Here is a 27,619-nt window from a genome sequence, read left to right as displayed (position 1 = left end):
AGAGTTATAATTAGGGATAAAGCTAACAGGTGATCATTACTCGTCATGTAACATGATACAAAGGGTCAGAAGAGGAACTGATTCAGGGTTACAATTTGGACTTCGCAGACAACAGGAGCACTAAATGGTGCTGAGGGGGACTCAATAAAGTGGACCGGCCGCCTAATGTAAGCAATTGTGCACAAATATTGTACGATGACTAGCGTTGCCGGTGCTTTTTTCTTAAAGAGTCAGTTCTTGGCACCCATTCCCTACTTGACTCAGCCTAATCTTCAAGAATATTTGTCAAGAACTAAAAAAAATCCAGAAAAGGTTTAACCTCCCCGTCGGGGAATTGAACCCCGGTCTCCCGCGTGACAGGCGGGGATACTGACCACTATACTAACGAGGAGACGTGAGGGCATGAAATGAACAGCTGCTGATGTCTGCACAGCATCCAGCGACCACCTAGCTGGCCTAGGGGGGTCTCATTTTCCCCCGTCAAACGGCTTGCCCGATCTAAGGCTAATTTCTTTCTTTTTATCGGCACCAGGCTTAAAACTCAGTTTAAGGCGATAGTTCCGGGCTATGTTTGACTCCAGAGTTGAATCTGTCATCCCGCATTTCCTCAGCAAATCAAGCTACCCATCTCAAGTCTCATGAGCTGAGGACGGCAAAGTCCCTGTGGGCTTAGGACAGTCAAAGAAACCCCTGGGCTGCATGCTAAGCCCCTTTTCGGCTTCACTTTCCGAATCCTGCCCTAGCTTGCGATTAGTTTTTTTCTCACTTCTTGCCCCCATCTCCCACCTTGCCTCATGGTCTCCCCTCCTCTGCGCACCTGACAGTTTGCCTGCCCTTCCACTGCCTGTCTCCAGACTTTCCAAGGAGAAAAGGCAAAGCACTAAAGCGGGCCGGGCAACGGGTCAAGTTCCGCTTTCGGCGACTAGCAGGGAGGTAGCGTGGCCGAGCGGTCTAAGGCGCTGGATTAAGGCTCCAGTCTCTTCGGAGGCGTGGGTTCAAATCCCACCGCTGCCACTTTTCCTGGCCTTGCATTTTAAAGAAGAACGTAACGTTGACCTCTTCCTTCATTAGTGCCACCTCTGTCGCAATGAGCAAGCGGATGGTATGCCACACCCTGCAGGAAAAAGGTTTCGCTTCTGACGTCTTGCTTTTCTGGACATCCAGTCTCAAGTTTCCCATCTGGAACGGCGCTCCCTGCTGCTTTGTGAAGGCTTGCTGCAAGAGCCTTCGAAACCCAGGAGCTCTTGCGTTGAGCTGTGACGCGTCCTGGGAAGACCTCCCGTTGCAGCGGAATGAGCCCCACTTCCAGGGCGTGCTGGTAGCAAATTTCCCACAGCCCACAGGGAGCAAACGATCCCAGGTGTGATGTATCACCAGGAGAGGCTGAGATGAGAGTAGGGGTTCACGCGTGTGCCCGGACCGAGGTTAATGATGGGATTAGAGCTAGGGTTAGATGCAGGGAAAGAGTGAGAGTTATAATTAGGGATAAAGCTAACAGGTGATCATTACTCGTCATGTAACATGATACAAAGGGTCAGAAGAGGAACTGATTCAGGGTTACAATTTGGACTTCGCAGACAACAGGAGCACTAAATGGTGCTGAGGGGGACTCAATAAAGTGGACCGGCCGCCTAATGTAAGCAATTGTGCACAAATATTGTACGATGACTAGCGTTGCCGGTGCTTTTTTCTTAAAGAGTCAGTTCTTGGCACCCATTCCCTACTTGACTCAGCCTAATCTTCAAGAATATTTGTCAAGAACTAAAAAAAATCCAGAAAAGGTTTAACCTCCCCGTCGGGGAATTGAACCCCGGTCTCCCGCGTGACAGGCGGGGATACTGACCACTATACTAACGAGGAGACGTGAGGGCATGAAATGAACAGCTGCTGATGTCTGCACAGCATCCAGCGACCACCTAGCTGGCCTAGGGGGGTCTCATTTTCCCCCGTCAAACGGCTTGCCCGATCTAAGGCTAATTTCTTTCTTTTTATCGGCACCAGGCTTAAAACTCAGTTTAAGGCGATAGTTCCGGGCTATGTTTGACTCCAGAGTTGAATCTGTCATCCCGCATTTCCTCAGCAAATCAAGCTACCCATCTCAAGTCTCATGAGCTGAGGACGGCAAAGTCCCTGTGGGCTTAGGACAGTCAAAGAAACCCCTGGGCTGCATGCTAAGCCCCTTTTCGGCTTCACTTTCCGAATCCTGCCCTAGCTTGCGATTAGTTTTTTTCTCACTTCTTGCCCCCATCTCCCACCTTGCCTCATGGTCTCCCCTCCTCTGCGCACCTGACAGTTTGCCTGCCCTTCCACTGCCTGTCTCCAGACTTTCCAAGGAGAAAAGGCAAAGCACTAAAGCGGGCCGGGCAACGGGTCAAGTTCCGCTTTCGGCGACTAGCAGGGAGGTAGCGTGGCCGAGCGGTCTAAGGCGCTGGATTAAGGCTCCAGTCTCTTCGGAGGCGTGGGTTCAAATCCCACCGCTGCCACTTTTCCTGGCCTTGCATTTTAAAGAAGAACGTAACGTTGACCTCTTCCTTCATTAGTGCCACCTCTGTCGCAATGAGCAAGCGGATGGTATGCCACACCCTGCAGGAAAAAGGTTTCGCTTCTGACGTCTTGCTTTTCTGGACATCCAGTCTCAAGTTTCCCATCTGGAACGGCGCTCCCTGCTGCTTTGTGAAGGCTTGCTGCAAGAGCCTTCGAAACCCAGGAGCTCTTGCGTTGAGCTGTGACGCGTCCTGGGAAGACCTCCCGTTGCAGCGGAATGAGCCCCACTTCCAGGGCGTGCTGGTAGCAAATTTCCCACAGCCCACAGGGAGCAAACGATCCCAGGTGTGATGTATCACCAGGAGAGGCTGAGATGAGAGTAGGGGTTCACGCCTGTGCCCGGACCGAGGTTAATGATGGGATTAGAGCTAGGGTTAGATGCAGGGAAAGAGTGAGAGTTATAATTAGGGATAAAGCTAACAGGTGATCATTACTCGTCATGTAACATGATACAAAGGGTCAGAAGAGGAACTGATTCAGGGTTACAATTTGGACTTCGCAGACAACAGGAGCACTAAATGGTGCTGAGGGGGACTCAATAAAGTGGACCGGCCGCCTAATGTAAGCAATTGTGCACAAATATTGTACGATGACTAGCGTTGCCGGTGCTTTTTTCTTAAAGAGTCAGTTCTTGGCACCCATTCCCTACTTGACTCAGCCTAATCTTCAAGAATATTTGTCAAGAACTAAAAAAAATCCAGAAACGGTTTAACCTCCGGTCTCCCGCGTGACAGGCGGGGATACTGACCACTATACTAACGAGGAGACGTGAGGGCATGAAATGAACAGCTGCTGATGTCTGCACAGCATCCAGCGACCACCTAGCTGGCCTAGGGGGGTCTCATTTTCCCCCGTCAAACGGCTTGCCCGATCTAAGGCTAATTTCTTTCTTTTTATCGGCACCAGGCTTAAAACTCAGTTTAAGGCGATAGTTCCGGGCTATGTTTGACTCCAGAGTTGAATCTGTCATCCCGCATTTCCTCAGCAAATCAAGCTACCCATCTCAAGTCTCATGAGCTGAGGACGGCAAAGTCCCTGTGGGCTTAGGACAGTCAAAGAAACCCCTGGGCTGCATGCTAAGCCCCTTTTCGGCTTCACTTTCCGAATCCTGCCCTAGCTTGCGATTAGTTTTTTTCTCACTTCTTGCCCCCATCTCCCACCTTGCCTCATGGTCTCCCCTCCTCTGCGCACCTGACAGTTTGCCTGCCCTTCCACTGCCTGTCTCCAGACTTTCCAAGGAGAAAAGGCAAAGCACTAAAGCGGGCCGGGCAACGGGTCAAGTTCCGCTTTCGGCGACTAGCAGGGAGGTAGCGTGGCCGAGCGGTCTAAGGCGCTGGATTAAGGCTCCAGTCTCTTCGGAGGCGTGGGTTCAAATCCCACCGCTGCCACTTTTCCTGGCCTTGCATTTTAAAGAAGAACGTAACGTTGACCTCTTCCTTCATTAGTGCCACCTCTGTCGCAATGAGCAAGCGGATGGTATGCCACACCCTGCAGGAAAAAGGTTTCGCTTCTGACGTCTTGCTTTTCTGGACATCCAGTCTCAAGTTTCCCATCTGGAACGGCGCTCCCTGCTGCTTTGTGAAGGCTTGCTGCAAGAGCCTTCGAAACCCAGGAGCTCTTGCGTTGAGCTGTGACGCGTCCTGGGAAGACCTCCCGTTGCAGCGGAATGAGCCCCACTTCCAGGGCGTGCTGGTAGCAAATTTCCCACAGCCCACAGGGAGCAAACGATCCCAGGTGTGATGTATCACCAGGAGAGGCTGAGATGAGAGTAGGGGTTCACGCGTGTGCCCGGACCGAGGTTAATGATGGGATTAGAGCTAGGGTTAGATGCAGGGAAAGAGTGAGAGTTATAATTAGGGATAAAGCTAACAGGTGATCATTACTCGTCATGTAACATGATACAAAGGGTCAGAAGAGGAACTGATTCAGGGTTACAATTTGGACTTCGCAGACAACAGGAGCACTAAATGGTGCTGAGGGGGACTCAATAAAGTGGACCGGCCGCCTAATGTAAGCAATTGTGCACAAATATTGTACGATGACTAGCGTTGCCGGTGCTTTTTTCTTAAAGAGTCAGTTCTTGGCACCCATTCCCTACTTGACTCAGCCTAATCTTCAAGAATATTTGTCAAGAACTAAAAAAAATCCAGAAACGGTTTAACCTCCCCGTCGGGGAATTGAACCCCGGTCTCCCGCGTGACAGGCGGGGATACTGACCACTATACTAACGAGGAGACGTGAGGGCATGAAATGAACAGCTGCTGATGTCTGCACAGCATCCAGCGACCACCTAGCTGGCCTAGGGGGGTCTCATTTTCCCCCGTCAAACGGCTTGCCCGATCTAAGGCTAATTTCTTTCTTTTTATCGGCACCAGGCTTAAAACTCAGTTTAAGGCGATAGTTCCGGGCTATGTTTGACTCCAGAGTTGAATCTGTCATCCCGCATTTCCTCAGCAAATCAAGCTACCCATCTCAAGTCTCATGAGCTGAGGACGGCAAAGTCCCTGTGGGCTTAGGACAGTCAAAGAAACCCCTGGGCTGCATGCTAAGCCCCTTTTCGGCTTCACTTTCCGAATCCTGCCCTAGCTTGCGATTAGTTTTTTTCTCACTTCTTGCCCCCATCTCCCACCTTGCCTCATGGTCTCCCCTCCTCTGCGCACCTGACAGTTTGCCTGCCCTTCCACTGCCTGTCTCCAGACTTTCCAAGGAGAAAAGGCAAAGCACTAAAGCGGGCCGGGCAACGGGTCAAGTTCCGCTTTCGGCGACTAGCAGGGAGGTAGCGTGGCCGAGCGGTCTAAGGCGCTGGATTAAGGCTCCAGTCTCTTCGGAGGCGTGGGTTCAAATCCCACCGCTGCCACTTTTCCTGGCCTTGCATTTTAAAGAAGAACGTAACGTTGACCTCTTCCTTCATTAGTGCCACCTCTGTCGCAATGAGCAAGCGGATGGTATGCCACACCCTGCAGGAAAAAGGTTTCGCTTCTGACGTCTTGCTTTTCTGGACATCCAGTCTCAAGTTTCCCATCTGGAACGGCGCTCCCTGCTGCTTTGTGAAGGCTTGCTGCAAGAGCCTTCGAAACCCAGGAGCTCTTGCGTTGAGCTGTGACGCGTCCTGGGAAGACCTCCCGTTGCAGCGGAATGAGCCCCACTTCCAGGGCGTGCTGGTAGCAAATTTCCCACAGCCCACAGGGAGCAAACGATCCCAGGTGTGATGTATCACCAGGAGAGGCTGAGATGAGAGTAGGGGTTCACGCGTGTGCCCGGACCGAGGTTAATGATGGGATTAGAGCTAGGGTTAGATGCAGGGAAAGAGTGAGAGTTATAATTAGGGATAAAGCTAACAGGTGATCATTACTCGTCATGTAACATGATACAAAGGGTCAGAAGAGGAACTGATTCAGGGTTACAATTTGGACTTCGCAGACAACAGGAGCACTAAATGGTGCTGAGGGGGACTCAATAAAGTGGACCGGCCGCCTAATGTAAGCAATTGTGCACAAATATTGTACGATGACTAGCGTTGCCGGTGCTTTTTTCTTAAAGAGTCAGTTCTTGGCACCCATTCCCTACTTGACTCAGCCTAATCTTCAAGAATATTTGTCAAGAACTAAAAAAAATCCAGAAACGGTTTAACCTCCCCGTCGGGGAATTGAACCCCGGTCTCCCGCGTGACAGGCGGGGATACTGACCACTATACTAACGAGGAGACGTGAGGGCATGAAATGAACAGCTGCTGATGTCTGCACAGCATCCAGCGACCACCTAGCTGGCCTAGGGGGGTCTCATTTTCCCCCGTCAAACGGCTTGCCCGATCTAAGGCTAATTTCTTTCTTTTTATCGGCACCAGGCTTAAAACTCAGTTTAAGGCGATAGTTCCGGGCTATGTTTGACTCCAGAGTTGAATCTGTCATCCCGCATTTCCTCAGCAAATCAAGCTACCCATCTCAAGTCTCATGAGCTGAGGACGGCAAAGTCCCTGTGGGCTTAGGACAGTCAAAGAAACCCCTGGGCTGCATGCTAAGCCCCTTTTCGGCTTCACTTTCCGAATCCTGCCCTAGCTTGCGATTAGTTTTTTTCTCACTTCTTGCCCCCATCTCCCACCTTGCCTCATGGTCTCCCCTCCTCTGCGCACCTGACAGTTTGCCTGCCCTTCCACTGCCTGTCTCCAGACTTTCCAAGGAGAAAAGGCAAAGCACTAAAGCGGGCCGGGAAACGGGTCAAGTTCCGCTTTCGGCGACTAGCAGGGAGGTAGCGTGGCCGAGCGGTCTAAGGCGCTGGATTAAGGCTCCAGTCTCTTCGGAGGCGTGGGTTCAAATCCCACCGCTGCCACTTTTCCTGGCCTTGCATTTTAAAGAAGAACGTAACGTTGACCTCTTCCTTCATTAGTGCCACCTCTGTCGCAATGAGCAAGCGGATGGTATGCCACACCCTGCAGGAAAAAGGTTTCGCTTCTGACGTCTTGCTTTTCTGGACATCCAGTCTCAAGTTTCCCATCTGGAACGGCGCTCCCTGCTGCTTTGTGAAGGCTTGCTGCAAGAGCCTTCGAAACCCAGGAGCTCTTGCGTTGAGCTGTGACGCGTCCTGGGAAGACCTCCCGTTGCAGCGGAATGAGCCCCACTTCCAGGGCGTGCTGGTAGCAAATTTCCCACAGCCCACAGGGAGCAAACGATCCCAGGTGTGATGTATCACCAGGAGAGGCTGAGATGAGAGTAGGGGTTCACGCGTGTGCCCGGACCGAGGTTAATGATGGGATTAGAGCTAGGGTTAGATGCAGGGAAAGAGTGAGAGTTATAATTAGGGATAAAGCTAACAGGTGATCATTACTCGTCATGTAACATGATACAAAGGGTCAGAAGAGGAACTGATTCAGGGTTACAATTTGGACTTCGCAGACAACAGGAGCACTAAATGGTGCTGAGGGGGACTCAATAAAGTGGACCGGCCGCCTAATGTAAGCAATTGTGCACAAATATTGTACGATGACTAGCGTTGCCGGTGCTTTTTTCTTAAAGAGTCAGTTCTTGGCACCCATTCCCTACTTGACTCAGCCTAATCTTCAAGAATATTTGTCAAGAACTAAAAAAAATCCAGAAAAGGTTTAACCTCCCCGTCGGGGAATTGAACCCCGGTCTCCCGCGTGACAGGCGGGGATACTGACCACTATACTAACGAGGAGACGTGAGGGCATGAAATGAACAGCTGCTGATGTCTGCACAGCGACCACCTAGCTGGCCTAGGGGGGTCTCATTTTCCCCCGTCAAACGGCTTGCCCGATCTAAGGCTAATTTCTTTCTTTTTATCGGCACCAGGCTTAAAACTCAGTTTAAGGCGATAGTTCCGGGCTATGTTTGACTCCAGAGTTGAATCTGTCATCCCGCATTTCCTCAGCAAATCAAGCTACCCATCTCAAGTCTCATGAGCTGAGGACGGCAAAGTCCCTGTGGGCTTAGGACAGTCAAAGAAACCCCTGGGCTGCATGCTAAGCCCCTTTTCGGCTTCACTTTCCGAATCCTGCCCTAGCTTGCGATTAGTTTTTTTCTCACTTCTTGCCCCCATCTCCCACCTTGCCTCATGGTCTCCCCTCCTCTGCGCACCTGACAGTTTGCCTGCCCTTCCACTGCCTGTCTCCAGACTTTCCAAGGAGAAAAGGCAAAGCACTAAAGCGGGCCGGGCAACGGGTCAAGTTCCGCTTTCGGCGACTAGCAGGGAGGTAGCGTGGCCGAGCGGTCTAAGGCGCTGGATTAAGGCTCCAGTCTCTTCGGAGGCGTGGGTTCAAATCCCACCGCTGCCACTTTTCCTGGCCTTGCATTTTAAAGAAGAACGTAACGTTGACCTCTTCCTTCATTAGTGCCACCTCTGTCGCAATGAGCAAGCGGATGGTATGCCACACCCTGCAGGAAAAAGGTTTCGCTTCTGACGTCTTGCTTTTCTGGACATCCAGTCTCAAGTTTCCCATCTGGAACGGCGCTCCCTGCTGCTTTGTGAAGGCTTGCTGCAAGAGCCTTCGAAACCCAGGAGCTCTTGCGTTGAGCTGTGACGCGTCCTGGGAAGACCTCCCGTTGCAGCGGAATGAGCCCCACTTCCAGGGCGTGCTGGTAGCAAATTTCCCACAGCCCACAGGGAGCAAACGATCCCAGGTGTGATGTATCACCAGGAGAGGCTGAGATGAGAGTAGGGGTTCACGCGTGTGCCCGGACCGAGGTTAATGATGGGATTAGAGCTAGGGTTAGATGCAGGGAAAGAGTGAGAGTTATAATTAGGGATAAAGCTAACAGGTGATCATTACTCGTCATGTAACATGATACAAAGGGTCAGAAGAGGAACTGATTCAGGGTTACAATTTGGACTTCGCAGACAACAGGAGCACTAAATGGTGCTGAGGGGGACTCAATAAAGTGGACCGGCCGCCTAATGTAAGCAATTGTGCACAAATATTGTACGATGACTAGCGTTGCCGGTGCTTTTTTCTTAAAGAGTCAGTTCTTGGCACCCATTCCCTACTTGACTCAGCCTAATCTTCAAGAATATTTGTCAAGAACTAAAAAAAATCCAGAAACGGTTTAACCTCCCCGTCGGGGAATTGAACCCCGGTCTCCCGCGTGACAGGCGGGGATACTGACCACTATACTAACGAGGAGACGTGAGGGCATGAAATGAACAGCTGCTGATGTCTGCACAGCGACCACCTAGCTGGCCTAGGGGGGTCTCATTTTCCCCCGTCAAACGGCTTGCCCGATCTAAGGCTAATTTCTTTCTTTTTATCGGCACCAGGCTTAAAACTCAGTTTAAGGCGATAGTTCCGGGCTATGTTTGACTCCAGAGTTGAATCTGTCATCCCGCATTTCCTCAGCAAATCAAGCTACCCATCTCAAGTCTCATGAGCTGAGGACGGCAAAGTCCCTGTGGGCTTAGGACAGTCAAAGAAACCCCTGGGCTGCATGCTAAGCCCCTTTTCGGCTTCACTTTCCGAATCCTGCCCTAGCTTGCGATTAGTTTTTTTCTCACTTCTTGCCCCCATCTCCCACCTTGCCTCATGGTCTCCCCTCCTCTGCGCACCTGACAGTTTGCCTGCCCTTCCACTGCCTGTCTCCAGACTTTCCAAGTAGAAAAGGCAAAGCACTAAAGCGGGCCGGGCAACGGGTCAAGTTCCGCTTTCGGCGACTAGCAGGGAGGTAGCGTGGCCGAGCGGTCTAAGGCGCTGGATTAAGGCTCCAGTCTCTTCGGAGGCGTGGGTTCAAATCCCACCGCTGCCACTTTTCCTGGCCTTGCATTTTAAAGAAGAACGTAACGTTGACCTCTTCCTTCATTAGTGCCACCTCTGTCGCAATGAGCAAGCGGATGGTATGCCACACCCTGCAGGAAAAAGGTTTCGCTTCTGACGTCTTGCTTTTCTGGACATCCAGTCTCAAGTTTCCCATCTGGAACGGCGCTCCCTGCTGCTTTGTGAAGGCTTGCTGCAAGAGCCTTCGAAACCCAGGAGCTCTTGCGTTGAGCTGTGACGCGTCCTGGGAAGACCTCCCGTTGCAGCGGAATGAGCCCCACTTCCAGGGCGTGCTGGTAGCAAATTTCCCACAGCCCACAGGGAGCAAACGATCCCAGGTGTGATGTATCACCAGGAGAGGCTGAGATGAGAGTAGGGGTTCACGCGTGTGCCCGGACCGAGGTTAATGATGGGATTAGAGCTAGGGTTAGATGCAGGGAAAGAGTGAGAGTTATAATTAGGGATAAAGCTAACAGGTGATCATTACTCGTCATGTAACATGATACAAAGGGTCAGAAGAGGAACTGATTCAGGGTTACAATTTGGACTTCGCAGACAACAGGAGCACTAAATGGTGCTGAGGGGGACTCAATAAAGTGGACCGGCCGCCTAATGTAAGCAATTGTGCACAAATATTGTACGATGACTAGCGTTGCCGGTGCTTTTTTCTTAAAGAGTCAGTTCTTGGCACCCATTCCCTACTTGACTCAGCCTAATCTTCAAGAATATTTGTCAAGAACTAAAAAAAATCCAGAAACGGTTTAACCTCCCCGTCGGGGAATTGAACCCCGGTCTCCCGCGTGACAGGCGGGGATACTGACCACTATACTAACGAGGAGACGTGAGGGCATGAAATGAACAGCTGCTGATGTCTGCACAGCATCCAGCGACCACCTAGCTGGCCTAGGGGGGTCTCATTTTCCCCCGTCAAACGGCTTGCCCGATCTAAGGCTAATTTCTTTCTTTTTATCGGCACCAGGCTTAAAACTCAGTTTAAGGCGATAGTTCCGGGCTATGTTTGACTCCAGAGTTGAATCTGTCATCCCGCATTTCCTCAGCAAATCAAGCTACCCATCTCAAGTCTCATGAGCTGAGGACGGCAAAGTCCCTGTGGGCTTAGGACAGTCAAAGAAACCCCTGGGCTGCATGCTAAGCCCCTTTTCGGCTTCACTTTCCGAATCCTGCCCTAGCTTGCGATTAGTTTTTTTCTCACTTCTTGCCCCCATCTCCCACCTTGCCTCATGGTCTCCCCTCCTCTGCGCACCTGACAGTTTGCCTGCCCTTCCACTGCCTGTCTCCAGACTTTCCAAGGAGAAAAGGCAAAGCACTAAAGCGGGCCGGGCAACGGGTCAAGTTCCGCTTTCGGCGACTAGCCGGGAGGTAGCGTGGCCGAGCGGTCTAAGGCGCTGGATTAAGGCTCCAGTCTCTTCGGAGGCGTGGGTTCAAATCCCACCGCTGCCACTTTTCCTGGCCTTGCATTTTAAAGAAGAACGTAACGTTGACCTCTTCCTTCATTAGTGCCACCTCTGTCGCAATGAGCAAGCGGATGGTATGCCACACCCTGCAGGAAAAAGGTTTCGCTTCTGACGTCTTGCTTTTCTGGACATCCAGTCTCAAGTTTCCCATCTGGAACGGCGCTCCCTGCTGCTTTGTGAAGGCTTGCTGCAAGAGCCTTCGAAACCCAGGAGCTCTTGCGTTGAGCTGTGACGCGTCCTGGGAAGACCTCCCGTTGCAGCGGAATGAGCCCCACTTCCAGGGCGTGCTGGTAGCAAATTTCCCACAGCCCACAGGGAGCAAACGATCCCAGGTGTGATGTATCACCAGGAGAGGCTGAGATGAGAGTAGGGGTTCACGCGTGTGCCCGGACCGAGGTTAATGATGGGATTAGAGCTAGGGTTAGATGCAGGGAAAGAGTGAGAGTTATAATTAGGGATAAAGCTAACAGGTGATCATTACTCGTCATGTAACATGATACAAAGGGTCAGAAGAGGAACTGATTCAGGGTTACAATTTGGACTTCGCAGACAACAGGAGCACTAAATGGTGCTGAGGGGGACTCAATAAAGTGGACCGGCCGCCTAATGTAAGCAATTGTGCACAAATATTGTACGATGACTAGCGTTGCCGGTGCTTTTTTCTTAAAGAGTCAGTTCTTGGCACCCATTCCCTACTTGACTCAGCCTAATCTTCAAGAATATTTGTCAAGAACTAAAAAAAATCCAGAAAAGGTTTAACCTCCCCGTCGGGGAATTGAACCCCGGTCTCGATACTGACCACTATACTAACGAGGAGACGTGAGGGCATGAAATGAACAGCTGCTGATGTCTGCACAGCATCCAGCGACCACCTAGCTGGCCTAGGGGGGTCTCATTTTCCCCCGTCAAACGGCTTGCCCGATCTAAGGCTAATTTCTTTCTTTTTATCGGCACCAGGCTTAAAACTCAGTTTAAGGCGATAGTTCCGGGCTATGTTTGACTCCAGAGTTGAATCTGTCATCCCGCATTTCCTCAGCAAATCAAGCTACCCATCTCAAGTCTCATGAGCTGAGGACGGCAAAGTCCCTGTGGGCTTAGGACAGTCAAAGAAACCCCTGGGCTGCATGCTAAGCCCCTTTTCGGCTTCACTTTCCGAATCCTGCCCTAGCTTGCGATTAGTTTTTTTCTCACTTCTTGCCCCCATCTCCCACCTTGCCTCATGGTCTCCCCTCCTCTGCGCACCTGACAGTTTGCCTGCCCTTCCACTGCCTGTCTCCTGACTTTCCAAGGAGAAAAGGCAAAGCACTAAAGCTGGCCGGGCAACGGGTCAAGTTCCGCTTTCGGCGACTAGCAGGGAGGTAGCGTGGCCGAGCGGTCTAAGGCGCTGGATTAAGGCTCCAGTCTCTTCGGAGGCGTGGGTTCAAATCCCACCGCTGCCACTTTTCCTGGCCTTGCATTTTAAAGAAGAACGTAACGTTGACCTCTTCCTTCATTAGTGCCACCTCTGTCGCAATGAGCAAGCGGATGGTATGCCACACCCTGCAGGAAAAAGGTTTCGCTTCTGACGTCTTGCTTTTCTGGACATCCAGTCTCAAGTTTCCCATCTGGAACGGCGCTCCCTGCTGCTTTGTGAAGGCTTGCTGCAAGAGCCTTCGAAACCCAGGAGCTCTTGCGTTGAGCTGTGACGCGTCCTGGGAAGACCTCCCGTTGCAGCGGAATGAGCCCCACTTCCAGGGCGTGCTGGTAGCAAATTTCCCACAGCCCACAGGGAGCAAACGATCCCAGGTGTGATGTATCACCAGGAGAGGCTGAGATGAGAGTAGGGGTTCACGCGTGTGCCCGGACCGAGGTTAATGATGGGATTAGAGCTAGGGTTAGATGCAGGGAAAGAGTGAGAGTTATAATTAGGGATAAAGCTAACAGGTGATCATTACTCGTCATGTAACATGATACAAAGGGTCAGAAGAGGAACTGATTCAGGGTTACAATTTGGACTTCGCAGACAACAGGAGCACTAAATGGTGCTGAGGGGGACTCAATAAAGTGGACCGGCCGCCTAATGTAAGCAATTGTGCACAAATATTGTACGATGACTAGCGTTGCCGGTGCTTTTTTCTTAAAGAGTCAGTTCTTGGCACCCATTCCCTACTTGACTCAGCCTAATCTTCAAGAATATTTGTCAAGAACTAAAAAAAATCCAGAAACGGTTTAACCTCCCCGTCGGGGAATTGAACCCCGGTCTCCCGCGTGACAGGCGGGGATACTGACCACTATACTAACGAGGAGACGTGAGGGCATGAAATGAACAGCTGCTGATGTCTGCACAGCATCCAGCGACCACCTAGCTGGCCTAGGGGGGTCTCATTTTCCCCCGTCAAACGGCTTGCCCGATCTAAGGCTAATTTCTTTCTTTTTATCGGCACCAGGCTTAAAACTCAGTTTAAGGCGATAGTTCCGGGCTATGTTTGACTCCAGAGTTGAATCTGTCATCCCGCATTTCCTCAGCAAATCAAGCTACCCATCTCAAGTCTCATGAGCTGAGGACGGCAAAGTCCCTGTGGGCTTAGGACAGTCAAAGAAACCCCTGGGCTGCATGCTAAGCCCCTTTTCGGCTTCACTTTCCGAATCCTGCCCTAGCTTGCGATTAGTTTTTTTCTCACTTCTTGCCCCCATCTCCCACCTTGCCTCATGGTCTCCCCTCCTCTGCGCACCTGACAGTTTGCCTGCCCTTCCACTGCCTGTCTCCAGACTTTCCAAGGAGAAAAGGCAAAGCACTAAAGCGGGCCGGGCAACGGGTCAAGTTCTGCTTTCGGCGACTAGCAGGGAGGTAGCGTGGCCGAGCGGTCTAAGGCGCTGGATTAAGGCTCCAGTCTCTTCGGAGGCGTGGGTTCAAATCCCACCGCTGCCACTTTTCCTGGCCTTGCATTTTAAAGAAGAACGTAACGTTGACCTCTTCCTTCATTAGTGCCACCTCTGTCGCAATGAGCAAGCGGATGGTATGCCACACCCTGCAGGAAAAAGGTTTCGCTTCTGACGTCTTGCTTTTCTGGACATCCAGTCTCAAGTTTCCCATCTGGAACGGCGCTCCCTGCTGCTTTGTGAAGGCTTGCTGCAAGAGCCTTCGAAACCCAGGAGCTCTTGCGTTGAGCTGTGACGCGTCCTGGGAAGACCTCCCGTTGCAGCGGAATGAGCCCCACTTCCAGGGCGTGCTGGTAGCAAATTTCCCTCAGCCCACAGGGAGCAAACGATCCCAGGTGTGATGTATCACCAGGAGAGGCTGAGATGAGAGTAGGGGTTCACGCGTGTGCCCGGACCGAGGTTAATGATGGGATTAGAGCTAGGGTTAGATGCAGGGAAAGAGTGAGAGTTATAATTAGGGATAAAGCTAACAGGTGATCATTACTCGTCATGTAACATGATACAAAGGGTCAGAAGAGGAACTGATTCAGGGTTACAATTTGGACTTCGCAGACAACAGGAGCACTAAATGGTGCTGAGGGGGACTCAATAAAGTGGACCGGCCGCCTAATGTAAGCAATTGTGCACAAATATTGTACGATGACTAGCGTTGCCGGTGCTTTTTTCTTAAAGAGTCAGTTCTTGGCACCCATTCCCTACTTGACTCAGCCTAATCTTCAAGAATATTTGTCAAGAACTAAAAAAAATCCAGAAACGGTTTAACCTCCCCGTCGTCTCCCGCGTGACAGGCGGGGATACTGACCACTATACTAACGAGGAGACGTGAGGGCATGAAATGAACAGCTGCTGATGTCTGCACAGCATCCAGCGACCACCTAGCTGGCCTAGGGGGGTCTCATTTTCCCCCGTCAAACGGCTTGCCCGATCTAAGGCTAATTTCTTTCTTTTTATCGGCACCAGGCTTAAAACTCAGTTTAAGGCGATAGTTCCGGGCTATGTTTGACTCCAGAGTTGAATCTGTCATCCCGCATTTCCTCAGCAAATCAAGCTACCCATCTCAAGTCTCATGAGCTGAGGACGGCAAAGTCCCTGTGGGCTTAGGACAGTCAAAGAAACCCCTGGGCTGCATGCTAAGCCCCTTTTCGGCTTCACTTTCCGAATCCTGCCCTAGCTTGCGATTAGTTTTTTTCTCACTTCTTGCCCCCATCTCCCACCTTGCCTCATGGTCTCCCCTCCTCTGCGCACCTGACAGTTTGCCTGCCCTTCCACTGCCTGTCTCCAGACTTTCCAAGGAGAAAAGGCAAAGCACTAAAGCGGGCCGGGCAACGGGTCAAGTTCCGCTTTCGGCGACTAGCAGGGAGGTAGCGTGGCCGAGCGGTCTAAGGCGCTGGATTAAGGCTCCAGTCTCTTCGGAGGCGTGGGTTCAAATCCCACCGCTGCCACTTTTCCTGGCCTTGCATTTTAAAGAAGAACGTAACGTTGACCTCTTCCTTCATTAGTGCCACCTCTGTCGCAATGAGCAAGCGGATGGTATGCCACACCCTGCAGGAAAAAGGTTTCGCTTCTGACGTCTTGCTTTTCTGGACATCCAGTCTCAAGTTTCCCATCTGGAACGGCGCTCCCTGCTGCTTTGTGAAGGCTTGCTGCAAGAGCCTTCGAAACCCAGGAGCTCTTGCGTTGAGCTGTGACGCGTCCTGGGAAGACCTCCCGTTGCAGCGGAATGAGCCCCACTTCCAGGGCGTGCTGGTAGCAAATTTCCCACAGCCCACAGGGAGCAAACGATCCCAGGTGTGATGTATCACCAGGAGAGGCTGAGATGAGAGTAGGGGTTCACGCGTGTGCCCGGACCGAGGTTAATGATGGGATTAGAGCTAGGGTTAGATGCAGGGAAAGAGTGAGAGTTATAATTAGGGATAAAGCTAACAGGTGATCATTACTCGTCATGTAACATGATACAAAGGGTCAGAAGAGGAACTGATTCAGGGTTACAATTTGGACTTCGCAGACAACAGGAGCACTAAATGGTGCTGAGGGGGACTCAATAAAGTGGACCGGCCGCCTAATGTAAGCAATTGTGCACAAATATTGTACGATGACTAGCGTTGCCGGTGCTTTTTTCTTAAAGAGTCAGTTCTTGGCACCCATTCCCTACTTGACTCAGCCTAATCTTCAAGAATATTTGTCAAGAACTAAAAAAAATCCAGAAACGGTTTAACCTCCCCGTCGGGGAATTGAACCCCGGTCTCCCGCGTGACAGGCGGGGATACTGACCACTATACTAACGAGGAGACGTGAGGGCATGAAATGAACAGCTGCTGATGTCTGCACAGCATCCAGCGACCACCTAGCTGGCCTAGGGGGGTCTCATTTTCCCCCGTCAAACGGCTTGCCCGATCTAAGGCTAATTTCTTTCTTTTTATCGGCACCAGGCTTAAAACTCAGTTTAAGGCGATAGTTCCGGGCTATGTTTGACTCCAGAGTTGAATCTGTCATCCCGCATTTCCTCAGCAAATCAAGCTACCCATCTCAAGTCTCATGAGCTGAGGACGGCAAAGTCCCTGTGGGCTTAGGACAGTCAAAGAAACCCCTGGGCTGCATGCTAAGCCCCTTTTCGGCTTCACTTTCCGAATCCTGCCCTAGCTTGCGATTAGTTTTTTTCTCACTTCTTGCCCCCATCTCCCACCTTGCCTCATGGTCTCCCCTCCTCTGCGCACCTGACAGTTTGCCTGCCCTTCCACTGCCTGTCTCCAGACTTTCCAAGGAGAAAAGGCAAAGCACTAAAGCGGGCCGGGCAACGGGTCAAGTTCCGCTTTCGGCGACTAGCAGGGAGGTAGCGTGGCCGAGCGGTCTAAGGCGCTGGATTAAGGCTCCAGTCTCTTCGGAGGCGTGGGTTCAAATCCCACCGCTGCCACTTTTCCTGGCCTTGCATTTTAAAGAAGAACGTAACGTTGACCTCTTCCTTCATTAGTGCCACCTCTGTCGCAATGAGCAAGCGGATGGTATGCCACACCCTGCAGGAAAAAGGTTTCGCTTCTGACGTCTTGCTTTTCTGGACATCCAGTCTCAAGTTTCCCATCTGGAACGGCGCTCCCTGCTGCTTTGTGAAGGCTTGCTGCAAGAGCCTTCGAAACCCAGGAGCTCTTGCGTTGAGCTGTGACGCGTCCTGGGAAGACCTCCCGTTGCAGCGGAATGAGCCCCACTTCCAGGGCGTGCTGGTAGCAAATTTCCCACAGCCCACAGGGAGCAAACGATCCCAGGTGTGATGTATCACCAGGAGAGGCTGAGATGAGAGTAGGGGTTCACGCGTGTGCCCGGACCGAGGTTAATGATGGGATTAGAGCTAGGGTTAGATGCAGGGAAAGAGTGAGAGTTATAATTAGGGATAAAGCTAACAGGTGATCATTACTCGTCATGTAACATGATACAAAGGGTCAGAAGAGGAACTGATTCAGGGTTACAATTTGGACTTCGCAGACAACAGGAGCACTAAATGGTGCTGAGGGGGACTCAATAAAGTGGACCGGCCGCCTAATGTAAGCAATTGTGCACAAATATTGTACGATGACTAGCGTTGCCGGTGCTTTTTTCTTAAAGAGTCAGTTCTTGGCACCCATTCCCTACTTGACTCAGCCTAATCTTCAAGAATATTTGTCAAGAACTAAAAAAAATCCAGAAACGGTTTAACCTCCCCGTCGGGGAATTGAACCCCGGTCTCCCGCGTGACAGGCGGGGATACTGACCACTATACTAACGAGGAGACGTGAGGGCATGAAATGAACAGCTGCTGATGTCTGCACAGCATCCAGCGACCACCTAGCTGGCCTAGGGGGGTCTCATTTTCCCCCGTCAAACGGCTTGCCCGATCTAAGGCTAATTTCTTTCTTTTTATCGGCACCAGGCTTAAAACTCAGTTTAAGGCGATAGTTCCGGGCTATGTTTGACTCCAGAGTTGAATCTGTCATCCCGCATTTCCTCAGCAAATCAAGCTACCCATCTCAAGTCTCATGAGCTGAGGACGGCAAAGTCCCTGTGGGCTTAGGACAGTCAAAGAAACCCCTGGGCTGCATGCTAAGCCCCTTTTCGGCTTCACTTTCCGAATCCTGCCCTAGCTTGCGATTAGTTTTTTTCTCACTTCTTGCCCCCATCTCCCACCTTGCCTCATGGTCTCCCCTCCTCTGCGCACCTGACAGTTTGCCTGCCCTTCCACTGCCTGTCTCCAGACTTTCCAAGGAGAAAAGGCAAAGCACTAAAGCGGGCCGGGAAACGGGTCAAGTTCCGCTTTCGGCGACTAGCAGGGAGGTAGCGTGGCCGAGCGGTCTAAGGCGCTGGATTAAGGCTCCAGTCTCTTCGGAGGCGTGGGTTCAAATCCCACCGCTGCCACTTTTCCTGGCCTTGCATTTTAAAGAAGAACGTAACGTTGACCTCTTCCTTCATTAGTGCCACCTCTGTCGCAATGAGCAAGCGGATGGTATGCCACACCCTGCAGGAAAAAGGTTTCGCTTCTGACGTCTTGCTTTTCTGGACATCCAGTCTCAAGTTTCCCATCTGGAACGGCGCTCCCTGCTGCTTTGTGAAGGCTTGCTGCAAGAGCCTTCGAAACCCAGGAGCTCTTGCGTTGAGCTGTGACGCGTCCTGGGAAGACCTCCCGTTGCAGCGGAATGAGCCCCACTTCCAGGGCGTGCTGGTAGCAAATTTCCCACAGCCCACAGGGAGCAAACGATCCCAGGTGTGATGTATCACCAGGAGAGGCTGAGATGAGAGTAGGGGTTCACGCGTGTGCCCGGACCGAGGTTAATGATGGGATTAGAGCTAGGGTTAGATGCAGGGAAAGAGTGAGAGTTATAATTAGGGATAAAGCTAACAGGTGATCATTACTCGTCATGTAACATGATACAAAGGGTCAGAAGAGGAACTGATTCAGGGTTACAATTTGGACTTCGCAGACAACAGGAGCACTAAATGGTGCTGAGGGGGACTCAATAAAGTGGACCGGCCGCCTAATGTAAGCAATTGTGCACAAATATTGTACGATGACTAGCGTTGCCGGTGCTTTTTTCTTAAAGAGTCAGTTCTTGGCACCCATTCCCTACTTGACTCAGCCTAATCTTCAAGAATATTTGTCAAGAACTAAAAAAAATCCAGAAAAGGTTTAACCTCCCCGTCGGGGAATTGAACCCCGGTCTCCCGCGTGACAGGCGGGGATACTGACCACTATACTAACGAGGAGACGTGAGGGCATGAAATGAACAGCTGCTGATGTCTGCACAGCATCCAGCGACCACCTAGCTGGCCTAGGGGGGTCTCATTTTCCCCCGTCAAACGGCTTGCCCGATCTAAGGCTAATTTCTTTCTTTTTATCGGCACCAGGCTTAAAACTCAGTTTAAGGCGATAGTTCCGGGCTATGTTTGACTCCAGAGTTGAATCTGTCATCCCGCATTTCCTCAGCAAATCAAGCTACCCATCTCAAGTCTCATGAGCTGAGGACGGCAAAGTCCCTGTGGGCTTAGGACAGTCAAAGAAACCCCTGGGCTGCATGCTAAGCCCCTTTTCGGCTTCACTTTCCGAATCCTGCCCTAGCTTGCGATTAGTTTTTTTCTCACTTCTTGCCCCCATCTCCCACCTTGCCTCATGGTCTCCCCTCCTCTGCGCACCTGACAGTTTGCCTGCCCTTCCACTGCCTGTCTCCAGACTTTCCAAGGAGAAAAGGCAAAGCACTAAAGCGGGCCGGGCAACGGGTCAAGTTCCGCTTTCGGCGACTAGCAGGGAGGTAGCGTGGCCGAGCGGTCTAAGGCGCTGGATTAAGGCTCCAGTCTCTTCGGAGGCGTGGGTTCAAATCCCACCGCTGCCACTTTTCCTGGCCTTGCATTTTAAAGAAGAACGTAACGTTGACCTCTTCCTTCATTAGTGCCACCTCTGTCGCAATGAGCAAGCGGATGGTATGCCACACCCTGCAGGAAAAAGGTTTCGCTTCTGACGTCTTGCTTTTCTGGACATCCAGTCTCAAGTTTCCCATCTGGAACGGCGCTCCCTGCTGCTTTGTGAAGGCTTGCTGCAAGAGCCTTCGAAACCCAGGAGCTCTTGCGTTGAGCTGTGACGCGTCCTGGGAAGACCTCCCGTTGCAGCGGAATGAGCCCCACTTCCAGGGCGTGCTGGTAGCAAATTTCCCACAGCCCACAGGGAGCAAACGATCCCAGGTGTGATGTATCACCAGGAGAGGCTGAGATGAGAGTAGGGGTTCACGCGTGTGCCCGGACCGAGGTTAATGATGGGATTAGAGCTAGGGTTAGATGCAGGGAAAGAGTGAGAGTTATAATTAGGGATAAAGCTAACAGGTGATCATTACTCGTCATGTAACATGATACAAAGGGTCAGAAGACGAACTGATTCAGGGTTACAATTTGGACTTCGCAGACAACAGGAGCACTAAATGGTGCTGAGGGGGACTCAATAAAGTGGACCGGCCGCCTAATGTAAGCAATTGTGCACAAATATTGTACGATGACTAGCGTTGCCGGTGCTTTTTTCTTAAAGAGTCAGTTCTTGGCACCCATTCCCTACTTGACTCAGCCTAATCTTCAAGAATATTTGTCAAGAACTAAAAAAAATCCAGAAACGGTTTAACCTCCCCGTCGGGGAATTGAACCCCGGTCTCCCGCGTGACAGGCGGGGATACTGACCACTATACTAACGAGGAGACGTGAGGGCATGAAATGAACAGCTGCTGATGTCTGCACAGCATCCAGCGACCACCTAGCTGGCCTAGGGGGGTCTCATTTTCCCCCGTCAAACGGCTTGCCCGATCTAAGGCTAATTTCTTTCTTTTTATCGGCACCAGGCTTAAAACTCAGTTTAAGGCGATAGTTCCGGGCTATGTTTGACTCCAGAGTTGAATCTGTCATCCCGCATTTCCTCAGCAAATCAAGCTACCCATCTCAAGTCTCATGAGCTGAGGACGGCAAAGTCCCTGTGGGCTTAGGACAGTCAAAGAAACCCCTGGGCTGCATGCTAAGCCCCTTTTCGGCTTCACTTTCCGAATCCTGCCCTAGCTTGCGATTAGTTTTTTTCTCACTTCTTGCCCCCATCTCCCACCTTGCCTCATGGTCTCCCCTCCTCTGCGCACCTGACAGTTTGCCTGCCCTTCCACTGCCTGTCTCCAGACTTTCCAAGGAGAAAAGGCAAAGCACTAAAGCGGGCCGGGCAACGGGTCAAGTTCCGCTTTCGGCGACTAGCAGGGAGGTAGCGTGGCCGAGCGGTCTAAGGCGCTGGATTAAGGCTCCAGTCTCTTCGGAGGCGTGGGTTCAAATCCCACCGCTGCCACTTTTCCTGGCCTTGCATTTTAAAGAAGAACGTAACGTTGACCTCTTCCTTCATTAGTGCCACCTCTGTCGCAATGAGCAAGCGGATGGTATGCCACACCCTGCAGGAAAAAGGTTTCGCTTCTGACGTCTTGCTTTTCTGGACATCCAGTCTCAAGTTTCCCATCTGGAACGGCGCTCCCTGCTGCTTTGTGAAGGCTTGCTGCAAGAGCCTTCGAAACCCAGGAGCTCTTGCGTTGAGCTGTGACGCGTCCTGGGAAGACCTCCCGTTGCAGCGGAATGAGCCCCACTTCCAGGGCGTGCTGGTAGCAAATTTCCCACAGCCCACAGGGAGCAAACGATCCCAGGTGTGATGTATCACCAGGAGAGGCTGAGATGAGAGTAGGGGTTCACGCGTGTGCCCGGACCGAGGTTAATGATGGGATTAGAGCTAGGGTTAGATGCAGGGAAAGAGTGAGAGTTATAATTAGGGATAAAGCTAACAGGTGATCATTACTCGTCATGTAACATGATACAAAGGGTCAGAAGAGGAACTGATTCAGGGTTACAATTTGGACTTCGCAGACAACAGGAGCACTAAATGGTGCTGAGGGGGACTCAATAAAGTGGACCGGCCGCCTAATGTAAGCAATTGTGCACAAATATTGTACGATGACTAGCGTTGCCGGTGCTTTTTTCTTAAAGAGTCAGTTCTTGGCACCCATTCCCTACTTGACTCAGCCTAATCTTCAAGAATATTTGTCAAGAACTAAAAAAAATCCAGAAAAGGTTTAACCTCCCCGTCGGGGAATTGAACCCCGGGGATACTGACCACTATACTAACGAGGAGACGTGAGGGCATGAAATGAACAGCTGCTGATGTCTGCACAGCGACCACCTAGCTGGCCTAGGGGGGTCTCATTTTCCCCCGTCAAACGGCTTGCCCGATCTAAGGCTAATTTCTTTCTTTTTATCGGCACCAGGCTTAAAACTCAGTTTAAGGCGATAGTTCCGGGCTATGTTTGACTCCAGAGTTGAATCTGTCATCCCGCATTTCCTCAGCAAATCAAGCTACCCATCTCAAGTCTCATGAGCTGAGGACGGCAAAGTCCCTGTGGGCTTAGGACAGTCAAAGAAACCCCTGGGCTGCATGCTAAGCCCCTTTTCGGCTTCACTTTCCGAATCCTGCCCTAGCTTGCGATTAGTTTTTTTCTCACTTCTTGCCCCCATCTCCCACCTTGCCTCATGGTCTCCCCTCCTCTGCGCACCTGACAGTTTGCCTGCCCTTCCACTGCCTGTCTCCAGACTTTCCAAGGAGAAAAGGCAAAGCACTAAAGCGGGCCGGGCAACGGGTCAAGTTCCGCTTTCGGCGACTAGCAGGGAGGTAGCGTGGCCGAGCGGTCTAAGGCGCTGGATTAAGGCTCCAGTCTCTTCGGAGGCGTGGGTTCAAATCCCACCGCTGCCACTTTTCCTGGCCTTGCATTTTAAAGAAGAACGTAACGTTGACCTCTTCCTTCATTAGTGCCACCTCTGTCGCAATGAGCAAGCGGATGGTATGCCACACCCTGCAGGAAAAAGGTTTCGCTTCTGACGTCTTGCTTTTCTGGACATCCAGTCTCAAGTTTCCCATCTGGAACGGCGCTCCCTGCTGCTTTGTGAAGGCTTGCTGCAAGAGCCTTCGAAACCCAGGAGCTCTTGCGTTGAGCTGTGACGCGTCCTGGGAAGACCTCCCGTTGCAGCGGAATGAGCCCCACTTCCAGGGCGTGCTGGTAGCAAATTTCCCACAGCCCACAGGGAGCAAACGATCCCAGGTGTGATGTATCACCAGGAGAGGCTGAGATGAGAGTAGGGGTTCACGCGTGTGCCCGGACCGAGGTTAATGATGGGATTAGAGCTAGGGTTAGATGCAGGGAAAGAGTGAGAGTTATAATTAGGGATAAAGCTAACAGGTGATCATTACTCGTCATGTAACATGATACAAAGGGTCAGAAGAGGAACTGATTCAGGGTTACAATTTGGACTTCGCAGACAACAGGAGCACTAAATGGTGCTGAGGGGGACTCAATAAAGTGGACCGGCCGCCTAATGTAAGCAATTGTGCACAAATATTGTACGATGACTAGCGTTGCCGGTGCTTTTTTCTTAAAGAGTCAGTTCTTGGCACCCATTCCCTACTTGACTCAGCCTAATCTTCAAGAATATTTGTCAAGAACTAAAAAAAATCCAGAAACGGTTTAACCTCCCCGTCGGGGAATTGAACCCCGGTCTCCCGCGTGACAGGCGGGGATACTGACCACTATACTAACGAGGAGACGTGAGGGCATGAAATGAACAGCTGCTGATGTCTGCACAGCATCCAGCGACCACCTAGCTGGCCTAGGGGGGTCTCATTTTCCCCCGTCAAACGGCTTGCCCGATCTAAGGCTAATTTCTTTCTTTTTATCGGCACCAGGCTTAAAACTCAGTTTAAGGCGATAGTTCCGGGCTATGTTTGACTCCAGAGTTGAATCTGTCATCCCGCATTTCCTCAGCAAATCAAGCTACCCATCTCAAGTCTCATGAGCTGAGGACGGCAAAGTCCCTGTGGGCTTAGGACAGTCAAAGAAACCCCTGGGCTGCATGCTAAGCCCCTTTTCGGCTTCACTTTCCGAATCCTGCCCTAGCTTGCGATTAGTTTTTTTCTCACTTCTTGCCCCCATCTCCCACCTTGCCTCATGGTCTCCCCTCCTCTGCGCACCTGACAGTTTGCCTGCCCTTCCACTGCCTGTCTCCAGACTTTCCAAGGAGAAAAGGCAAAGCACTAAAGCGGGCCGGGAAACGGGTCAAGTTCCGCTTTCGGCGACTAGCAGGGAGGTAGCGTGGCCGAGCGGTCTAAGGCGCTGGATTAAGGCTCCAGTCTCTTCGGAGGCGTGGGTTCAAATCCCACCGCTGCCACTTTTCCTGGCCTTGCATTTTAAAGAAGAACGTAACGTTGACCTCTTCCTTCATTAGTGCCACCTCTGTCGCAATGAGCAAGCGGATGGTATGCCACACCCTGCAGGAAAAAGGTTTCGCTTCTGACGTCTTGCTTTTCTGGACATCCAGTCTCAAGTTTCCCATCTGGAACGGCGCTCCCTGCTGCTTTGTGAAGGCTTGCTGCAAGAGCCTTCGAAACCCAGGAGCTCTTGCGTTGAGCTGTGACGCGTCCTGGGAAGACCTCCCGTTGCAGCGGAATGAGCCCCACTTCCAGGGCGTGCTGGTAGCAAATTTCCCACAGCCCACAGGGAGCAAACGATCCCAGGTGTGATGTATCACCAGGAGAGGCTGAGATGAGAGTAGGGGTTCACGCGTGTGCCCGGACCGAGGTTAATGATGGGATTAGAGCTAGGGTTAGATGCAGGGAAAGAGTGAGAGTTATAATTAGGGATAAAGCTAACAGGTGATCATTACTCGTCATGTAACATGATACAAAGGGTCAGAAGAGGAACTGATTCAGGGTTACAATTTGGACTTCGCAGACAACAGGAGCACTAAATGGTGCTGAGGGGGACTCAATAAAGTGGACCGGCCGCCTAATGTAAGCAATTGTGCACAAATATTGTACGATGACTAGCGTTGCCGGTGCTTTTTTCTTAAAGAGTCAGTTCTTGGCACCCATTCCCTACTTGACTCAGCCTAATCTTCAAGAATATTTGTCAAGAACTAAAAAAAATCCAGAAACGGTTTAACCTCCCCGTCGTCTCCCGCGTGACAGGCGGGGATACTGACCACTATACTAACGAGGAGACGTGAGGGCATGAAATGAACAGCTGCTGATGTCTGCACAGCATCCAGCGACCACCTAGCTGGCCTAGGGGGGTCTCATTTTCCCCCGTCAAACGGCTTGCCCGATCTAAGGCTAATTTCTTTCTTTTTATCGGCACCAGGCTTAAAACTCAGTTTAAGGCGATAGTTCCGGGCTATGTTTGACTCCAGAGTTGAATCTGTCATCCCGCATTTCCTCAGCAAATCAAGCTACCCATCTCAAGTCTCATGAGCTGAGGACGGCAAAGTCCCTGTGGGCTTAGGACAGTCAAAGAAACCCCTGGGCTGCATGCTAAGCCCCTTTTCGGCTTCACTTTCCGAATCCTGCCCTAGCTTGCGATTAGTTTTTTTCTCACTTCTTGCCCCCATCTCCCACCTTGCCTCATGGTCTCCCCTCCTCTGCGCACCTGACAGTTTGCCTGCCCTTCCACTGCCTGTCTCCAGACTTTCCAAGGAGAAAAGGCAAAGCACTAAAGCGGGCCGGGCAACGGGTCAAGTTCCGCTTTCGGCGACTAGCAGGGAGGTAGCGTGGCCGAGCGGTCTAAGGCGCTGGATTAAGGCTCCAGTCTCTTCGGAGGCGTGGGTTCAAATCCCACCGCTGCCACTTTTCCTGGCCTTGCATTTTAAAGAAGAACGTAACGTTGACCTCTTCCTTCATTAGTGCCACCTCTGTCGCAATGAGCAAGCGGATGGTATGCCACACCCTGCAGGAAAAAGGTTTCGCTTCTGACGTCTTGCTTTTCTGGACATCCAGTCTCAAGTTTCCCATCTGGAACGGCGCTCCCTGCTGCTTTGTGAAGGCTTGCTGCAAGAGCCTTCGAAACCCAGGAGCTCTTGCGTTGAGCTGTGACGCGTCCTGGGAAGACCTCCCGTTGCAGCGGAATGAGCCCCACTTCCAGGGCGTGCTGGTAGCAAATTTCCCACAGCCCACAGGGAGCAAACGATCCCAGGTGTGATGTATCACCAGGAGAGGCTGAGATGAGAGTAGGGGTTCACGCGTGTGCCCGGACCGAGGTTAATGATGGGATTAGAGCTAGGGTTAGATGCAGGGAAAGAGTGAGAGTTATAATTAGGGATAAAGCTAACAGGTGATCATTACTCGTCATGTAACATGATACAAAGGGTCAGAAGAGGAACTGATTCAGGGTTACAATTTGGACTTCGCAGACAACAGGAGCACTAAATGGTGCTGAGGGGGACTCAATAAAGTGGACCGGCCGCCTAATGTAAGCAATTGTGCACAAATATTGTACGATGACTAGCGTTGCCGGTGCTTTTTTCTTAAAGAGTCAGTTCTTGGCACCCATTCCCTACTTGACTCAGCCTAATCTTCAAGAATATTTGTCAAGAACTAAAAAAAATCCAGAAACGGTTTAACCTCCCCGTCGGGGAATTGAACCCCGGTCTCCCGCGTGACAGGCGGGGATACTGACCACTATACTAACGAGGAGACGTGAGGGCATGAAATGAACAGCTGCTGATGTCTGCACAGCATCCAGCGACCACCTAGCTGGCCTAGGGGGGTCTCATTTTCCCCCGTCAAACGGCTTGCCCGATCTAAGGCTAATTTCTTTCTTTTTATCGGCACCAGGCTTAAAACTCAGTTTAAGGCGATAGTTCCGGGCTATGTTTGACTCCAGAGTTGAATCTGTCATCCCGCATTTCCTCAGCAAATCAAGCTACCCATCTCAAGTCTCATGAGCTGAGGACGGCAAAGTCCCTGTGGGCTTAGGACAGTCAAAGAAACCCCTGGGCTGCATGCTAAGCCCCTTTTCGGCTTCACTTTCCGAATCCTGCCCTAGCTTGCGATTAGTTTTTTTCTCACTTCTTGCCCCCATCTCCCACCTTGCCTCATGGTCTCCCCTCCTCTGCGCACCTGACAGTTTGCCTGCCCTTCCACTGCCTGTCTCCAGACTTTCCAAGGAGAAAAGGCAAAGCACTAAAGCGGGCCGGGAAACGGGTCAAGTTCCGCTTTCGGCGACTAGCAGGGAGGTAGCGTGGCCGAGCGGTCTAAGGCGCTGGATTAAGGCTCCAGTCTCTTCGGAGGCGTGGGTTCAAATCCCACCGCTGCCACTTTTCCTGGCCTTGCATTTTAAAGAAGAACGTAACGTTGACCTCTTCCTTCATTAGTGCCACCTCTGTCGCAATGAGCAAGCGGATGGTATGCCACACCCTGCAGGAAAAAGGTTTCGCTTCTGACGTCTTGCTTTTCTGGACATCCAGTCTCAAGTTTCCCATCTGGAACGGCGCTCCCTGCTGCTTTGTGAAGGCTTGCTGCAAGAGCCTTCGAAACCCAGGAGCTCTTGCGTTGAGCTGTGACGCGTCCTGGGAAGACCTCCCGTTG

At 51.5% G+C, this 27,619-nt stretch overlaps 33 non-coding genes across 33 annotated transcripts; 19 read left to right on the top strand and 14 right to left on the bottom strand.

Moving 5' to 3' along the window:
* Positions 1–319: 319 nt before the first annotated feature.
* Positions 320–391, bottom strand: TRNAD-GUC (transfer RNA aspartic acid (anticodon GUC)). Its single transcript has one exon. It is a non-coding gene; the product is annotated as a tRNA-Asp (tRNA).
* Positions 392–932: 541 nt separating this feature from the next.
* TRNAL-AAG (transfer RNA leucine (anticodon AAG)) lies at positions 933–1,014 on the top strand. The gene has a single exon. It is a non-coding gene; the product is annotated as a tRNA-Leu (tRNA).
* Positions 1,015–1,788: 774 nt separating this feature from the next.
* TRNAD-GUC (transfer RNA aspartic acid (anticodon GUC)) lies at positions 1,789–1,860 on the bottom strand. Its single transcript has one exon. It is a non-coding gene; the product is annotated as a tRNA-Asp (tRNA).
* Positions 1,861–2,401: 541 nt separating this feature from the next.
* TRNAL-AAG (transfer RNA leucine (anticodon AAG)) lies at positions 2,402–2,483 on the top strand. The gene has a single exon. It is a non-coding gene; the product is annotated as a tRNA-Leu (tRNA).
* Positions 2,484–3,850: 1,367 nt separating this feature from the next.
* On the top strand, positions 3,851–3,932 carry TRNAL-AAG (transfer RNA leucine (anticodon AAG)). The gene has a single exon. It is a non-coding gene; the product is annotated as a tRNA-Leu (tRNA).
* A 774-nt stretch (positions 3,933–4,706) lies between these two features.
* On the bottom strand, positions 4,707–4,778 carry TRNAD-GUC (transfer RNA aspartic acid (anticodon GUC)). Its single transcript has one exon. It is a non-coding gene; the product is annotated as a tRNA-Asp (tRNA).
* Positions 4,779–5,319: 541 nt separating this feature from the next.
* Positions 5,320–5,401, top strand: TRNAL-AAG (transfer RNA leucine (anticodon AAG)). Its single transcript has one exon. It is a non-coding gene; the product is annotated as a tRNA-Leu (tRNA).
* Positions 5,402–6,175: 774 nt separating this feature from the next.
* Positions 6,176–6,247, bottom strand: TRNAD-GUC (transfer RNA aspartic acid (anticodon GUC)). Its single transcript has one exon. It is a non-coding gene; the product is annotated as a tRNA-Asp (tRNA).
* A 541-nt stretch (positions 6,248–6,788) lies between these two features.
* On the top strand, positions 6,789–6,870 carry TRNAL-AAG (transfer RNA leucine (anticodon AAG)). The gene has a single exon. It is a non-coding gene; the product is annotated as a tRNA-Leu (tRNA).
* A 774-nt stretch (positions 6,871–7,644) lies between these two features.
* TRNAD-GUC (transfer RNA aspartic acid (anticodon GUC)) lies at positions 7,645–7,716 on the bottom strand. The gene has a single exon. It is a non-coding gene; the product is annotated as a tRNA-Asp (tRNA).
* A 534-nt stretch (positions 7,717–8,250) lies between these two features.
* Positions 8,251–8,332, top strand: TRNAL-AAG (transfer RNA leucine (anticodon AAG)). Its single transcript has one exon. It is a non-coding gene; the product is annotated as a tRNA-Leu (tRNA).
* A 774-nt stretch (positions 8,333–9,106) lies between these two features.
* On the bottom strand, positions 9,107–9,178 carry TRNAD-GUC (transfer RNA aspartic acid (anticodon GUC)). The gene has a single exon. It is a non-coding gene; the product is annotated as a tRNA-Asp (tRNA).
* Positions 9,179–9,712: 534 nt separating this feature from the next.
* Positions 9,713–9,794, top strand: TRNAL-AAG (transfer RNA leucine (anticodon AAG)). Its single transcript has one exon. It is a non-coding gene; the product is annotated as a tRNA-Leu (tRNA).
* A 774-nt stretch (positions 9,795–10,568) lies between these two features.
* On the bottom strand, positions 10,569–10,640 carry TRNAD-GUC (transfer RNA aspartic acid (anticodon GUC)). Its single transcript has one exon. It is a non-coding gene; the product is annotated as a tRNA-Asp (tRNA).
* Positions 10,641–11,181: 541 nt separating this feature from the next.
* On the top strand, positions 11,182–11,263 carry TRNAL-AAG (transfer RNA leucine (anticodon AAG)). Its single transcript has one exon. It is a non-coding gene; the product is annotated as a tRNA-Leu (tRNA).
* Positions 11,264–12,634: 1,371 nt separating this feature from the next.
* Positions 12,635–12,716, top strand: TRNAL-AAG (transfer RNA leucine (anticodon AAG)). The gene has a single exon. It is a non-coding gene; the product is annotated as a tRNA-Leu (tRNA).
* Positions 12,717–13,490: 774 nt separating this feature from the next.
* On the bottom strand, positions 13,491–13,562 carry TRNAD-GUC (transfer RNA aspartic acid (anticodon GUC)). The gene has a single exon. It is a non-coding gene; the product is annotated as a tRNA-Asp (tRNA).
* Positions 13,563–14,103: 541 nt separating this feature from the next.
* Positions 14,104–14,185, top strand: TRNAL-AAG (transfer RNA leucine (anticodon AAG)). Its single transcript has one exon. It is a non-coding gene; the product is annotated as a tRNA-Leu (tRNA).
* Positions 14,186–15,556: 1,371 nt separating this feature from the next.
* Positions 15,557–15,638, top strand: TRNAL-AAG (transfer RNA leucine (anticodon AAG)). Its single transcript has one exon. It is a non-coding gene; the product is annotated as a tRNA-Leu (tRNA).
* Positions 15,639–16,412: 774 nt separating this feature from the next.
* TRNAD-GUC (transfer RNA aspartic acid (anticodon GUC)) lies at positions 16,413–16,484 on the bottom strand. Its single transcript has one exon. It is a non-coding gene; the product is annotated as a tRNA-Asp (tRNA).
* A 541-nt stretch (positions 16,485–17,025) lies between these two features.
* On the top strand, positions 17,026–17,107 carry TRNAL-AAG (transfer RNA leucine (anticodon AAG)). The gene has a single exon. It is a non-coding gene; the product is annotated as a tRNA-Leu (tRNA).
* A 774-nt stretch (positions 17,108–17,881) lies between these two features.
* Positions 17,882–17,953, bottom strand: TRNAD-GUC (transfer RNA aspartic acid (anticodon GUC)). The gene has a single exon. It is a non-coding gene; the product is annotated as a tRNA-Asp (tRNA).
* A 541-nt stretch (positions 17,954–18,494) lies between these two features.
* TRNAL-AAG (transfer RNA leucine (anticodon AAG)) lies at positions 18,495–18,576 on the top strand. The gene has a single exon. It is a non-coding gene; the product is annotated as a tRNA-Leu (tRNA).
* Positions 18,577–19,350: 774 nt separating this feature from the next.
* On the bottom strand, positions 19,351–19,422 carry TRNAD-GUC (transfer RNA aspartic acid (anticodon GUC)). The gene has a single exon. It is a non-coding gene; the product is annotated as a tRNA-Asp (tRNA).
* Positions 19,423–19,963: 541 nt separating this feature from the next.
* On the top strand, positions 19,964–20,045 carry TRNAL-AAG (transfer RNA leucine (anticodon AAG)). Its single transcript has one exon. It is a non-coding gene; the product is annotated as a tRNA-Leu (tRNA).
* Positions 20,046–20,819: 774 nt separating this feature from the next.
* TRNAD-GUC (transfer RNA aspartic acid (anticodon GUC)) lies at positions 20,820–20,891 on the bottom strand. Its single transcript has one exon. It is a non-coding gene; the product is annotated as a tRNA-Asp (tRNA).
* Positions 20,892–21,432: 541 nt separating this feature from the next.
* On the top strand, positions 21,433–21,514 carry TRNAL-AAG (transfer RNA leucine (anticodon AAG)). Its single transcript has one exon. It is a non-coding gene; the product is annotated as a tRNA-Leu (tRNA).
* Positions 21,515–22,875: 1,361 nt separating this feature from the next.
* Positions 22,876–22,957, top strand: TRNAL-AAG (transfer RNA leucine (anticodon AAG)). Its single transcript has one exon. It is a non-coding gene; the product is annotated as a tRNA-Leu (tRNA).
* Positions 22,958–23,731: 774 nt separating this feature from the next.
* TRNAD-GUC (transfer RNA aspartic acid (anticodon GUC)) lies at positions 23,732–23,803 on the bottom strand. The gene has a single exon. It is a non-coding gene; the product is annotated as a tRNA-Asp (tRNA).
* A 541-nt stretch (positions 23,804–24,344) lies between these two features.
* Positions 24,345–24,426, top strand: TRNAL-AAG (transfer RNA leucine (anticodon AAG)). The gene has a single exon. It is a non-coding gene; the product is annotated as a tRNA-Leu (tRNA).
* Positions 24,427–25,797: 1,371 nt separating this feature from the next.
* On the top strand, positions 25,798–25,879 carry TRNAL-AAG (transfer RNA leucine (anticodon AAG)). Its single transcript has one exon. It is a non-coding gene; the product is annotated as a tRNA-Leu (tRNA).
* A 774-nt stretch (positions 25,880–26,653) lies between these two features.
* On the bottom strand, positions 26,654–26,725 carry TRNAD-GUC (transfer RNA aspartic acid (anticodon GUC)). The gene has a single exon. It is a non-coding gene; the product is annotated as a tRNA-Asp (tRNA).
* A 541-nt stretch (positions 26,726–27,266) lies between these two features.
* On the top strand, positions 27,267–27,348 carry TRNAL-AAG (transfer RNA leucine (anticodon AAG)). Its single transcript has one exon. It is a non-coding gene; the product is annotated as a tRNA-Leu (tRNA).
* The last annotated feature ends 271 nt before the right edge of the window (positions 27,349–27,619 follow it).

Source organism: Ambystoma mexicanum, unplaced genomic scaffold (assembly GCF_040938575.1).
Source record: "Ambystoma mexicanum isolate Mex_15411 unplaced genomic scaffold, UKY_AmexF1_1 Mex_scaf20, whole genome shotgun sequence".
In the NCBI taxonomy this organism is placed as follows: Eukaryota; Metazoa; Chordata; class Amphibia; order Caudata; family Ambystomatidae; genus Ambystoma; species Ambystoma mexicanum.
Note: the sequence above shows the minus strand (reverse complement) of the source record. Positions and strands in the feature narration are given on the sequence as shown.